Source organism: Adiantum capillus-veneris, chromosome 16 (assembly GCF_014529385.1).
Source record: "Adiantum capillus-veneris isolate H3 chromosome 16, ASM1452938v2, whole genome shotgun sequence".
Taxonomy (NCBI): domain Eukaryota; kingdom Viridiplantae; phylum Streptophyta; class Polypodiopsida; order Polypodiales; family Pteridaceae; genus Adiantum; species Adiantum capillus-veneris.
In genome coordinates, this window is record NC_140946.1 from 120,103,101 (window position 1) to 120,111,679 (window position 8,579).

Here is an 8,579-nt window from a genome sequence, read left to right on the forward strand (position 1 = left end):
CGAGTTTTGAGTTGTTTTTGGGCTTGTTTTTTAGTGGAACTTTCATGGAAAAATAGAAGGTTTTCTTTGTTGTGTTTCACTCTTGACTACGTGGTGTGTCTTGCCAGTTTAGCCGTGAACTCTCACAATTAGAGGCCCAATGCCTTCCTAACCAAATCAAACTTCTCGACATACTTTTTCGTGGGCCTCATCTTAAAAAGGAGTTGGGCCAAGGGTTCAAAGTTCGAAATAAAAATCTTATAATATATGTCTTGACAAGAGAAACAAGGGATGTGCTTCAATGCCAACACGATCCAACTTTTTTGAGCATTTGTACTGTTTATGGAGCAGTAGCAACTTGCAGACATGAATGAAGTGTTTAGCACAAATGATTTGCATTTTATTGTGAAAAAAAAGGATCAATTTAGTAGAAAATATGTACATAATATAAAGAAAGAGATGAGGAAAATTGGTCTCATAAAGTATATTGAATGCATTCCAAGTTTCTTTTAGTAGGTTCCTTATATGTAGATACTATATATGAGCTTGAGGCTATAATTGGTTGTAGTATGCAAGATGGAACCTGAGTTGTGAAAGTGTGCTCTATGGAAATATATGAAATGATTGAGGCTTTTGAAAATGAGGAAGGATTCAATGCCAATGAAGAAATGGAAGTGTGGGTAGAGGCCATGTACAAAATTATGGCAAAGAAAATAAGGCCAGTGGCCTACCTTTACCGCTTACCTTTATAGGAAGGTTTCAATGTCAATGAAGAAATGGAAGTGCGGGCAGAGACCAAGTACAAAACGATGGCTTTGCAGGAAAATCTCAAGGATCCAAATAAATTGGACACAAGTTCACAATGGAATTTCTAAACGAACTAAAGATTGGTTGTGAGGAGTTTTTAACACAAGAAGATAAGAAGCAAATTGAATAAATGATTTCAAGACATGGTAAGGCTTTGCTTTTCAGCACAATGAGATAAGGTGTGTGCCATCTACATAAAGTTTTTTGGATTTCTGCATGGGTAATGCCTCTATCTAAAAGAAAGGCTACATTGAGACACAAACCATAAGTGGTCATGTTGTGGATGTAGCATTCCAATTGATGCTAAGGACCCCATTTATATACGGGTCCACAAAATCACATAAGGGTCACTTCTGAATGTGGTGGGACCTGTAGATTTTGTGCAATGAATAGGCCTCACCCTCCATCTGGATGACTAGAGGGAGCTATCTTCTTGACATATTACATTAACTTAAACCGATTTTTTTTCTACTATTATAGTTCTTGACAAGGTTGAGTTGCATTACTTCAATTCCAAATAAGATTGTGCTACTACAGGTCTTAACACAATTCAATTGCATTACTATTCTTGTAATTGATAATAGATAGTCTTCTCCTAATCTTCTTTACACTACAAATCACATCAAAGACCTTGTCTTTCCCCAATCATACCACAACAGATTACTCCTTTTAGTGTGGATTTTTATTTTGTATAGTGGAGCTGCTCGTCTTGATTTTGCAACCTCCTAGACTTAGGCTCATGTTTTGGACTCTTTTATTCTCTTTATATGATAACAACTTTTTCCTCAAAATCCCCGTATATTTTACATAATATAATGTTGTCTTGTTCCTCTAAAATTGGGAGCCCTATGGAAGCTAGTTAGCATATTCTAGGCCATAACATTTGCTTATCTGACAAAAAAGTTTGTTGCTATGCAAAAGTGTGGCATCAATATCAAAATTGTTTTCTTTGGTTTCTATTTTTTTTTGTCTTGCTTTTCTTCATCTTTGTCTAGTTTTTTGCTTCCTTCACTTTTTGCATCATGATAACCTTTGCTACTTAGAGCTTGTGCCTTGGTGAGATTGTGTTTTGTGATGGAGACCCCCTCCTAAAAGGGTGGGGGGAGCTTATTGATTTTCATATTCAAGGGGAGAGAGTGGGGTAGAATAGGGGATTTGGGGATTTTACAATTGGCTAGTTACACTAGCTTATTTGGGAAAGAGTTTTAGGGGAGTTATGGAAGGGGGGAAGCCCGTTGGAGAGAGTAAGACCACCAGACTTGGCAATGAACACTCTAAACTAGCGACATTGTGGTTGTGCCCTCAAGGATATGTTGCAGGTGCAACTTGCAACATATATAAGATCATATACACATTGTAGAGTTGTGGTTGTGCCCTCAAGGATATGTTGCAGGTGTAGCTTGCGTGGTGTAAGGTTGTCGGTGTTGCAAAAGAGAGAGAGGGGGAATCCCTTCTCGCATCTAGTGAGAAGGTGTACACCGTCATGCTTTTTTGTACTTGTAAAGAGAGATTCTACATGGTGTCATAATGAAATCCTTGAGAGAGGAGAAACCTCTCCTTGTTACAGAGCTTGAAGAATTGACTTTGTGTGTTTTCTATGTGAGCACGTGTCCATGAGTGTATGTACATATGTGTGTATGTACATACGTATGCATCTGTGAAAGGGAGTGTGTGTACATAGGAGAAGTTATGAGGTATGGAGGTGAAGGGAGAGATGAAGATGAGCAAGATGGTGAGAGAGGGATGAAATTTACAAATTTTGGTGAGGGAGAGAGAGGAATGGGCGAGGGAGAGAGAGGAACGTGTGAGGGAGAGAGTGTGGAGAGGAGAAGATGAGAAAAATTCAAGGCTGCCTTGTGTCAGCATGGTGTAACAGACTGGGTCCACTATTTTGATCATAGCTTAGCGCTCAAATCTCCACAAAAATAAAAAAAATGGGCAAAAACTTCAGCTCAAGAGCTATATTGTCCATCTTTTGAAATTTGTCAAGTTCCAAGCAAAATAGGCTGCAAAAAATTCCACAAAAATGGATACCTTTGCTACCACTAAAGTCTTCGATGGTCCCATCTTGGTTGACACTTTCCTTATGCATCCCAAAGAGTTCTCATCCAAGTGTGAAACCATTACCTAGGGCATTGAATTTTCTTTGTGGAATCCAAGTGATGCCAAATTGTATTGATATTCAATATGATAGTAGATAATGTGGCTAGTCAACAATGGTATAAAATTAGACAAGTGAGATATTATGTACATAGATGGTAAAAATCACAAAAGTATGATACGATAGAAATGGGCATATCAAATAGTAATGGTCAATATTTTGGTTTTTTTGGGGTATTGTTATGGAATGTAGAGAGCCGAAGCAGAATAAAACTTATCTAGAAAGTGAAATAAAAAGACGAAAAAAATGAAAGAGGTTCTCGCGCAAAAAGGAAAGAGGTGAGACAAATTTCAAAAGAGACCCTCATTTGGTACTTCAAACTTGGACGGCTGCTCTACTTCAACTAGCCTTTGGTCTCCAACATCTCTTTCCGTTTTCTTGTACTCCCATGTGGACTTGAATTTACAATGGGTTTGACATTTAGTGAGGGATTAATAAATTGGCATGGGTAGTTTTATTGAGTGAGAAGTCTACTAGGGAGGAATCTAATAAATTGTTATAGGGCTCTAATTTACTGGATTCCTCCACTCTTGGTGGCTACAAAGACCCTCTTGCATTTCCCATTGACCGTACAAGGAGACTGTGGTGTCACCCATGTTGGTCGATGGAGATCAGCCTTGAGAACCTAGGGATCCCACTGAGTGATGTCCCTATTGTTATGTCATCCAATGTTTTGGAGAACGGGAGGCCTTGTTGTCGACCTCCTTGCTACCACAACCTTATCTTATATGGGGTAGCTAACCAAGAGGAACACATGGGGGAGGCCTTGTAAAGTGAAGTTGGTCTGGTAAACGGCCCCTCGTGCACATGAGCAATGATCGGGAGGAGCACCATGCTTCTTAGTGTAAGGTCTCCAACCCCGAGCTAAAAGAACACCATTGTACCATGAAACAATCATAATGGAAAAAGTTACTATTTTAGCAGTTTTTCAAAATCTGTCGATGCGATGATGTTTAGAATGTCATAAAGCTTCCAAAAGTGAATTAAAATAAATTTTGTGGAAATTTTCCAAAAATAGTAAGTTTTTGGTCACCCGACCCGTCAGTTTCGACCGTCTCAAAAAACTGCACCGTACCCCAAATTTGAAAAAAATGCATTTTCGAACCCTGAGGGCTGCTAAATATGGCAGGTACCGAGGTTAATACACCTTAGTTAGAGCTTAGTATAGCAAGTTCCAGCATTAAATTCTAATTCGTATTGCCCGTCTTAGGTTAAAATTAAATTTTCCTAAAGTTGTGCGGGGAGGCACCGAAACTCGGGGACTGTGTGGGAACTGGCTCCAGGCTACTACAGACTGAGTTTGGCAGTAAGAGGGAGCCCTCACACACTCATAGGGCTCGTGGGCTACTTTCCATGCAAGAGAGAGAGAGACTAAGTGAGCCCTTGAGCAGGTTGGGACACTTGGTAAGTATGCAACTAGAGCTGCCATGCATGAAGTGAGTACTCCTCCAGATGCATATAGCAGGCAAATTCAAATTTTTCAACTTGTGAATCTATATAAGAGCATGCTCACACACACACAAGCACACATATATGCTCACACACACACACACTCCTACACACACACACACACACACCTTGAGGAGGTGCTGCCGGCAGACATAGTCTTTGGAAGAGGAGCTAGGAGGGAAGGTGCTTCCCATTTCTCATCTCAAGGAGGCTCTTGCATCAGAATTTCGAGAGGAATTCAGCCGTAGCCTCGGTAATTTTAGATTTAATTCATGTTTGTTGTAATTCCCTCTCTAATATCCTCTTAATTCCGCATCTAGTATGCATAATTATAGTCAATATACTCATTAGATACACTCTAATTCTCCGTATCAATGATCTATTACATAAATCTTAATCTAATTAGTAATCATGCAAGCAATTAGTCAGTCTTAATCATAGTTTAATGCGTGTTTAAGGAATCATCCACTAGTCACCGTTGTGATTAAAAATCAAGTCAGCCATTGCATTCTATTACTCCATAATGTATAAATAATTAAATTAGAATCAATTGCTCATGGATAAGGATTTAATTAGGGGAAATTAATTCATCATTAATCATTAGGAAGAGAGAAATCCTCTCATCTATGCATACAGTAAATTTGCAATTCTCTACTTGCATTAAGAAGTGATTAAGCACGTCTATTTCATCTCTAGTAGAACTGATTAAGTAAAAATCTGAATTTCATAATTATCTAGGTCAAGTAATTAACCTTAGGGCCTATTCCCATAGAACAAGTGTGGTGCTATCGGGATTCTCTATGTCTTGAAGTAAGTCTAAACTCTCGTACAAGGGGATTTGCTTATTGAAACTAATCCGTCATCATGGTTGTATGTTACTCTCGAATGTTAGCTCTCTTTTTCCAAGTTGTCAATTAAGTAGTGAGAATAAAATGGCCCCGGTAAAGAGAACTCGTTTCGGTGGTTCCCACGACCACGAGGCGGGGACAATCAACACTAATGGAAAGGGAAAAGCTCGCTCCCATGGCCGACCAAGTACCGGCCATCTCAAGGAGCAATGATGAAGAAATTGTGGAGGTAGGTCAAGTTTTAATTCAAGTTTGTTAAAACAACATTGCATTCGATAAGGTAGGATGAAAAACACATTTCCCAACATGTTGGAAATCAACGGAAACCATGGCATTTAAATTAATTGTATTTTATATTCAAGTAGGAAAGAATGCTTTCGGAATATACTGTCTGAAGTAGGAAAGATTGGTTGCTAGGGAAAATTTAGCTCAGCTAGTTCATTTTTAATTCCAACGTTGATCTAGTCCGAACCCCCTCTTGATCACAGGGGGTAGCTCGCGAAGTTATTTGCAGGAGCTAGAGTTCCTGGTTAAGAGCTCTTGAATCCACGACTGCTGGTTAAGCGGTGGATATCCACGATTGTTGCTTAAGCGGTGGAAGTCCACGACTGTTGGTTAAGCGGTGGACAACCTAGTTGTATGGGCAACTAGGCGACAATGGGTGGAGTAAACACTCGCTCAGGGATTTCGTGCCTCCAGAGCATTGGAACTTTAAATGAATGAGTTTTTGAGTGAATTTTTACTAGAATTACTGTCTTGGTGCCACTATGCAATACTGGTTGAAGGGCTGTATTAAAGAACTTGTGAATCGGAAAAATAAACAAAGAACTTATATGTTGAACAATCATTGTGGTAGTAATTAGGTAACAAAGGAAGTGTGAGTATGGGGTGGAAAGTGGGGGCTTGGCTCGGGTTGCCAATGCCTATGAGAAGGGTGGTCCCGATTGGTCGGGAACTCTCCGTCCCCATAGTACTATAAATTGACGCTAGTATTACTCATTGCCCCAAGAGCGGCGAAGTCTCAAGTGTACATGACTCTGACAGCTATGGGGAAAAAGGAACTCAAGACTTCTCTCCTCTTGGAAGGTGGGTTTTAGGACTGATAATTGATTAAACACGCTTCCACTACGAGGTGGAACTAGATCTCGATGCTAGTAGGCTCGAACTTGATTCACTTGGTGATGAGAGATCGTCCGCTAGTTGAACCCAAAACCATGTTGTTTGTTTCCGTTGTAGATCTAGTGGCCATCAGGTTTACCATCAGATCCGTCATTTGAGACGATGGGGTGGGGACCTCACACTTAGCATATGATTGTGCACGCATGATACTAATCCTTGCCCTCGCCACTAAGGATGATCCCCATGTAGCCAACATTTTGTTGCACGACATCCCTACTACGCGGAGAGCTTATCTTATCGAGGCTAACCCACAACTTGATCCTTTCTAGGTTCCAGAGCATGCAATGAAATTTTCTCTACTACTTTCAAAGGTTTGTTACTAGTAGACGTGACATCTTTGCAATTTATTCTAGAGGCCTAGGTAGCTTCTCTGGCCAATAATATGTCCAGATCCTTGTGTAGATATTACACAAATCGATCAGCGTGTTACAAAAACATACCAATTACTAAGTCTTCATTTTAGGGATTCTCCTTCCTATCTTAGCCTTCACATGGTTTGCTTGATTTTCCCTTTCAAACTTGTGACCTCCCTTCATTCCATGATACTAAGCTTCTGCTTGCCGATCCGTCCCAGGGTGGCGATAATGATTTCATACATTTCCATATCAACACAGACGTGTCCACCTAAACACACATAAGTGGTGACAATCCATCCTTGGGGTAGGGGCCTATCGTGATACATCCTTGTTACACGCAAATGTTTTGACTCCCAACAGACAACATTATCTAGGGTTCGTTTTTCAAGGGCTTTTCATTGCTTTTTGTGGGTATGTGCTCTGCCATCAAGGAATATTGTAGGAGCTCTTGCACAAGTGCAATATATTTAGGTGGTGCATTATTTGGTCCATGAAGCTTTGGTATAGGATATCCAATCCCTCCTTATTATCTCTTGAGGTATCCTACCGGGCTTTGGCTTCATGATTCTTGACCATCGATGAATTTTTCATTTTCCTTCATCTAAGCTCTCTACTCCCAAAGTCTTCTTACCAGAACCACATATTTTTCTATATCCCATGGTCATATGGTGGGAAAAAGGGCAGGAAAGAACATGGGAAGAGCCTTAGGGTCACGCGTGATAGCATAAAGCAAAGGAGGTGTATCAAATAGCTAGTGTATGACTTGCTTTATTAGCCCCAATGCTTGCTTGGTGGTGGCATGCCATGGGTGCATGTACTATAGCAGGGTTAGCATGTAGTTTTTAAACCCAACTAGATCTCTAAGAATGGGAACCTCTTTGACTTGATGATCTAGATTGGTTGCCTCATGTATGATTCTTTTGATTTCTTGCATGCATTTATCCATGCAACCCTAAGTTTGTTTGTTCCCTAGGAGGATCTCAATGGAGGGAGCCATGATTTGTGTGTCCCCCCATTCTAAGGAGACCTCTGGTCTCCTTAGAAATTTTTGGATAGATTTAAAATAGGGGGTGTTTCTAGGGCCTAAATACAGCCTGGATATGGAGGTACTTGAGATTTTGCAAGGTTGTGAGGAAATTGTTCAGGACACCCTCTTGTAAGTCTTTAACATGCATTTTGAGGGAGATTAAAGGTTTTGGGTTTATGAGGAAATGAATCCATTACAAGAGAAAAAGGAAAAATATAGTAAAAGATATCATGTTCACAGTCACAATAATCATGGTTGTTGTTGCCGGTTTCCTCTTATTCTTTCTTTTTTCTTCTTCTTCTCCTAGTACATGAGTTGATTCTTGTGCTTTGCTACTGCTCTTGCTACTACTACCCTTGTCCATTTTATAGTATAAATTGTGGATGCAAAAAATATTTAGCTACATGGCCTATCACTCCACACTTGAAACAATTTGTGATATCATTGCATGTAGCTAGTAAAGATCATCCCCTTGAAGGTTGACCTCTCTTTTGCTTCCTCTCTTGTTTTTGTAGGGAATTGATGACATCTAGAAGATCTAATGTATGTTGTGCCACTTCTTGAACAATATGATCATAGATTTTGAGCTTGTTCTCTAAAGTTCCTAAATTTGGTCCAAGAAATTTGCAAATGAACTTTGCAAAATAAATGGTAATGGGAGCAGTTGTACGTGAAAACACTGAACAACTAATATCATGAACTTATGTCAATTCTTGAATAGATGAGACCATTGGTCCATATGCAACGGTGATCTTTCAATTACTAATAAGAAT